The sequence below is a fragment of the Bidens hawaiensis genome, unplaced genomic scaffold (assembly GCF_021521415.1).
Source record: "Bidens hawaiensis isolate Kalapana, Puna unplaced genomic scaffold, B.hawaiensis_p1.1 tig00025557_1, whole genome shotgun sequence".
Classification (NCBI taxonomy): domain Eukaryota; kingdom Viridiplantae; phylum Streptophyta; class Magnoliopsida; order Asterales; family Asteraceae; genus Bidens; species Bidens hawaiensis.
In genome coordinates this window covers 265,337-270,625 of record NW_027494079.1, presented here as the reverse complement: position 1 = coordinate 270,625, position 5,289 = coordinate 265,337, and the positions used below count along the sequence as shown (strand labels likewise).

At 40.3% G+C, this 5,289-nt stretch overlaps 1 long non-coding RNA gene across 1 annotated transcript; it reads left to right on the top strand.

Annotated features, from left to right (window-relative positions):
- Positions 1–271: 271 nt before the first annotated feature.
- Positions 272–1,837, top strand: LOC143571734 (uncharacterized). Its single transcript, XR_013142146.1, has 2 exons — positions 272–1,709; positions 1,744–1,837. It is a non-coding gene; the product is annotated as an uncharacterized LOC143571734 (long non-coding RNA).
- The last annotated feature ends 3,452 nt before the right edge of the window (positions 1,838–5,289 follow it).

Sequence of the window (5,289 nt, the reverse complement as noted above, 5' to 3'; positions counted from 1 at the left end):
ACTCGTTTTGTCAAATGCTTTGGTAAATAGATCGGCTCTTTGAAAATCGGTATGCATTTTATCAATGTCAATAAATTTCTTTTCAAAAAAATCCCTTATGAAATGGAATCGAATTTCAATATGTTTTGTTTTAGAGTGTTGCACGGGATTCTTGGTGATACTAATGGCAGCAAAGTTATCAATTAAAATAGGAGTAGTAAGAAACTTCAAACCGTGGTCGCTAACATGTTGTTGTATCCACAAAACCTGGGAATAGCAACTCGAGGCTGCAACATACTCAGCTTTGGCGGTTGAAGTGGAGACCGTTGTCTGCTTGTTACACTGCCAGGATACAAGCCGGTTTCCTAAGAATTGACAACCTGCTTAAGTCGATTTGAAATTAATCTTGCATCCTCCATAGTCTGAGTCTGAATAGGCGGTAAGGTCAAAATTATTGTCCTTGGGGTAACAAAACCCGATGTCTGGATTGCCCCTCAGATATTGAATAATACGCTTGACCGCTGCTAGATGAGTCACTCGGGGACTAGCTTAGTACCTAGCACATAAACAAACATCAAACATTATATCAGGGCGTGAAGCAGTAAGATACATCAAAGAACTAATCATTGCTCGATAGAGGGTAGGATCAACGGAATCCTCCAATTCATCCGGTGATAAATTGTGACCCACGGGGAGAGGAGTTGAAGGGATTTTTCCGGCTGTAATATTGAATCGGCTCAAGACATCGTTCACATACTTAGTCTGATGAATAATGATTCCTTTTCCAGACTGATGAACCTGCAACCCTAAAAAGAAGTTCATCTCTCCCATCGAGCTCATTTCGAATTTGGTTTGCATTGACTTCTCGAAATCCTTACACAATGCGTCGTTTGTTGACCCAAATATTATGTCATCAACGTAAATTTGATCAAGTAGAAGATCATCACCAATGTTTTTGTAAAATAAAGTGCAGTCAACAGTCCCTCGCTTGAATCCATTATCCGTCAGATGGTCGGCGAGCGTGCCATACCAAGCTCTTGGGGCTTGGTGAAGACCATATAAAGCCTTGTTTAAGCGATAAACACGATCTGGATAATCCGGATCTTCGAAGCCAGGAGACTGTAACACAAATACTTCCTCGTGTAGTTCACCGTTGAGAAAAGCACTTTTCACATCCAATTGATAGACTTTTATATTCTTTTAAATCCTATCAGCCAGAAAGATACGTATAGCTTCCAATCTTGCAACCGGAGCATATACCTCAGTATAGTCTATACCCTCTTGCTGATGAAATCCCTGAACAACAAATATTGCTTTATTACGTACAATGACACCTCGGTTATCCTTTTTACACTTAAATACCCACTTAGTAGGAATCGGTTTGCTGACCCTAGCAGGTTTGTCGATTAGATCCCATACACCTAACCTTGCAAATTGTTGAAGTTCTTCTTGCATAGCCTCAACCCATGATGGTTCAGCAAGTGCCGTACGAACATTCGATGGTTCAACTTGCGAAAGAAAACAAGTGTACTTAACCTGATTAAGTATTCCTGAAGTGTGCATTGCAGCATAAACACACAAACTGTGATCACCACCAGAATAAGCAATCTGATGTCGTGTTTGCACACCTACATCAAGATCACCAATAATGTTTTCTTGCGGATAATAAGAATGAACCCGGAGAATCGGATTTTCTGGAACAGTGACGTTCTCGAATAAATTAGTTTATTGTTCCCCAAGTTCATGAGAACTATCACTATCAAGATCAATCACTTGATCAACAACTTGATTGTCATCAGATGAAGTAGAAGCATAATCAAATGAAGTTGGAGTTTCATCACTCGGATCTTCAATTGGAGCAACAATTGGAACTACCACACCGTTAGAACTTGAAAATCGTGGAATTTCCAATTGAGTTTCAAAATATGCTCGAAGCAAATCTTCATCAGGTTGCTCAGTAGTTGGTGTAAATGAATTAAACAAGCCATCATAATCAAACATCCAGTCGGGACCTTTCCCTTGAGGAGGTGTGGTATACTTTTGACAATCCACATGATACCATTCCTCAACACAACCGGAAGTGTCACACCCCCATTCTAGGCCTAGGAGTGTGATCCATAGTTGGTACCATAATTGTAATTAAACCAGAGTTATGTGTATTAGCGGAAGACTTATAAAAATTTTAGAATCGATATTATAAATATTTACATTACAAAAAGACGAGACGAAAGTCTCGTTTAGTATTTACTTGTTTATAAGTTATACAAAAACATCATATTTTAATATTCACACAAAATTATCCGAGCCATCAGATTCTTGAGTTTCTTCGTCTTGCAAGCTCTAATTTTGGTTACCAGCAAAATGTAATTAAAATACGTCAGCAACGAATGCTGGTGAATATGCTGACGCTAAAAATATTTTCTTTACTTAATTACCCCTCGAGACCATGTAAGCCTCGACCCATCTTGGCTTAGGAATAATCAAGTTAAACAATCATTATAAACTCGAGTCTCTACACTAGGTCACCTCAGCAAAACACCGAAGCGTTTTGACATAACTTAGGTACCATAAATATACACATGGTCAATCTCACTCGGACATAACTTAGGTCCGGCCCATCGTGGCTGGAGGTCGTGACCAAGCGTGGTGCAATGTGCCCACCGTGTTCCACATACGTAAGGATCCAGACAAAATTACACCATAGCCTGAGGGCTGGCTTATACTCTTATTTATAATGTTTTTAGACACACATAGCCTCATGTAAAGTTTTACACATAACATGTTTATTTGTTTGAAAACAAGTTTGTAAAAGTGGGGCGTATTCACCTTTTCAATGGGATCGGCTTCCAACACCGTCCGTTAGTCTTTCCTTCGTTATCTCGCACCTATAGTACGAGTATAGCATTCATTAGTCGGATATACGATCCGGCTTTAAGACCTCTAGTCTTATTTATCTCGATCAACCTTTAGTTCAATCTCTCATTTTACTTTAAAACCTTTAGTTGAAAAGTAATATTTATAAACCTTTAGTTTATTCATAAAACCCGACGTTTCTTCTTCTTTAAGAAACGTATTTCTTTCTTTATTATTTAAGTATACTCATTATACTTAAATAATATATTTTATAACAAAGAATATTTGTACACAAATATATACTCATATATATATATTTTTTTTTTTTATTTTTTCTTTATTTTCATTGTTATTTATTTCTTCGTTTATCGAGAATAACTGCGACTTGGGGTATTAAGCCTTTGTAATATTTTATTATTATTTTGTTCGGGCATCATGCCTACCTTGCTTGGCTTAGAAATACCCTCGATACTCGGGCAGCACTTCAACTCTATCTTTCTTATCAACACACGCTTTGATCAACACCTTTCACTTGGGCACGCGAATCGAGACATCATCACCTTATAGTATGTACTTTGAGGTAGTCGTCGAGGTGTCGGGGCAGCACGTTCTTCTAGTTTGGAACATCATCGGGGTATGGCACGTTTATCAGGAAAATGGCACGGAAAACGAGGTAACGGGCACGGATATCGAGAGGGATCGATGGAATGTATTTCGAGGTGTAGAGAGAGAATAGTGAGAGGGAGTAACTGAATTTTGGTGTGAGTTTGGGAAGATCCCATGGCCGCTATTTATAGGGCTGATTTTAGGTCCCATCGCGGTACGCGATGGGTTCCCTGGATGGCTCGTCGCGTACCGCGACGTAGGCCTGCCCAGTCATCCCCTAGACCTGGCACGTGTCGACACGTGGCAGGCGTCGTTCCACGTGGCGGACGTGTTGCCACGTGGTGACACGTGGCAGCAGGCGTTGCCACCGTGTGCCACGTGGCACACGTGTCAATACCTGTCAGACTACCCATCGCGGTACACGATGGGTGTCGTCCTTGACCTGTCGCGTAGCGCGATGGGTCAAGAAATCAGATATTTCATTTTAGCCCCTGAAGTTTGGAAATTAGCAGAATTGGTCCCTTGACTTTGAAAATTGACATTTTCGGCCCGATATTTACGTGATGTTACATACTCCCCACCTTGAAATAAATATCGTCCTCGAGATTGCTTATGAAAACAAGTGGGGGTATTTCTTTCACATTTCGGACTCGAGTTCCCAAGTATACTCGGGTCCTCGTCGTGAATCCCATTTCACTTTTACGATTTTCAAAGTTCGTCTTTTAAGTTTTTTTGTTTTCGAATCTTCAATTTGAATTGGTCTTTCAATGAATTTTAAGTTCTCGTTAATTTCTACATCTTTTAGTGGCATCGAAAGAGATTCATCGGCTAGACATTTTCGTAGATTCGAGACGTGCAAACGGTATGCGACTGTACCAATTCGTTCGAGTACCTCGAAGGGTCCGACGAATCGAGGACTTAGTTTGCCTTTCTTGCCGAAATGGACTACACCTTTCCATGGCGAGACTTTTAAAAGAACTTTGTCACCAACATTAAACTCTAACGGCTTACGACGGACATCGGCGTAACTCTTTTTTGATCACGTGTCGTCTTAAGTCGTTCGCGGATTTGAAGAACTTTGTCGGTGGTTTCTTGGACTATTTCAGGTCCAGATAATTGATTATCTCCAGTTTCAGACCAACATACTGGCGTTCTACATTTTCGACAATATAGCGCCTCAAATGGTGCGGCTTGAATGCTCGAGTGATAGCTATTATTATACGAGAATTCCATTAGGGATAAGTGGTCGTCCCAACTTCCTCCTAAGTCTATCACACAAGCTCAGAGCATATCTTCCAACATTTGAATTGTCCTTTCGCTTTGCCCATCGGTTTGTGGATGATAAGCGGTGCTAAGGTTTAGCTTTGTGTAGGCTTGTTGGAAGCTTTTCCAAAAGTGAGACGTAAAGCAACTGTCTCGATCAGAGATTATAGATAGCGGTAGTCCATGCAAAGCAACAATGTTGTTCACATAAATACGTGCTAATCTATCCATTGAATACGACTCATTAATAGGAATGAAGTTTCAGACTTTGTTAGACGGTCCACAATTACCCATATCACGTTATGTTGTCGAGTTGTTTTCAGGAGTTTAGTTATAAAGTCCATAGTTATTAACTCCCACTTCCATACGGGAAGTTCGGGTTGCTGAAGCAGTCCCGAAGGCTTTTGGTGTTCAGCCTTGACTTTCAAACATGTTAGACATTTCACAATGTGCGAAGCGATGTCCTTTTTCATTCCATTCCACCAGTAGTTCGACTTAGGGTTTTGATACATTTTGTCACTCCCAGGGTGCATCATGTACTTGGTTTTATGAGCTTCGTTCATGATTTTCTCACGCAAGTTTCCAATG